Source organism: Penaeus monodon, chromosome 19 (genome assembly GCF_015228065.2).
Source record: "Penaeus monodon isolate SGIC_2016 chromosome 19, NSTDA_Pmon_1, whole genome shotgun sequence".
Lineage (NCBI taxonomy): Eukaryota > Metazoa > Arthropoda > Malacostraca > Decapoda > Penaeidae > Penaeus > Penaeus monodon.
The window spans coordinates 19,160,487-19,161,365 of NC_051404.1; the positions used below are offsets into that span (position 1 = coordinate 19,160,487).

An 879-nucleotide genomic window follows, 5' to 3' on the forward strand; every position below is an offset into this window, starting at 1 on the left:
CTTGCTAGAAAATTAACTTCGACCTCTTTGTCTCTCTATCACTGGTTAAGCAGTATATTGTTGTATTTTTTGTGGCTTGTTGTATTTTAAAGGTACAGAAAGTAATGAAACTGAATAGTAGGCAAGTCACTTATGTAAATAGTCAGTGATTCTATTGTACAGAAAATAGCGAACACCAATCCCCATTTGTAAAACTAACATGTGTGACTTTGCTGAAAATGTGAATGATTTCTGGAGAGCCACAGTACCTTTCAGTCTCACAAAAATAGATTTTCTTCTCATAAAGATATAACCATTGTTCTTTCCACTTCTACTTGAAATTTGGTCAAGTTTTAAGGAGACGCCTGCAGCGGCATTTGAAATTAGATTTTTCCGTGTAATATCATCACTTCATTCTTTCTTAATCACATAAAACTTACTGTGATCTGTGATGATTAAAGTGTTGCTGAAGTTGAAAATAATCAGCATATTACTTATACATTTGGCTCTCTTTGATAACAAATTACCAATGAGGTCTACAAGTGTAGGTGTTTCCAGAAAATATACTGAAAGTTACTGTGATCAGTGATTGCTTGATGCAGTTATGCAATGGTCAGGTACCGTAAAATTTTAGATACGTAATTACATTTGCCTGCACCTTCGGAGCTCCAGCATAGACCAATAAGATTCTTCCATGTAATTTTTGCAAGATGACACCGTATAGATATTCTATGCATTGTATTGTCAAAAAGGAACCAGTTCAACCTCCATTGCGTTAATATGTACATGATTGAGAAATTTCTTGGCCCGTGCCAGAGAGTCCAAGCTACACAGGCCATGGTGATAGTTTGTCATTGCAAATGTCATGGTAACTTTTACCCTAATAGTAATTTCCATATC

General features: G+C 35.3%; 1 protein-coding gene across 2 annotated transcripts in view; it reads left to right on the forward strand.

The window, feature by feature from the left end:
- Positions 1-879, forward strand: part of LOC119585111 (translocation protein SEC62-like) — a gene marked incomplete in the record, with an annotated part of 19,320 nt that overhangs the window by 1,174 nt on the left and 17,267 nt on the right.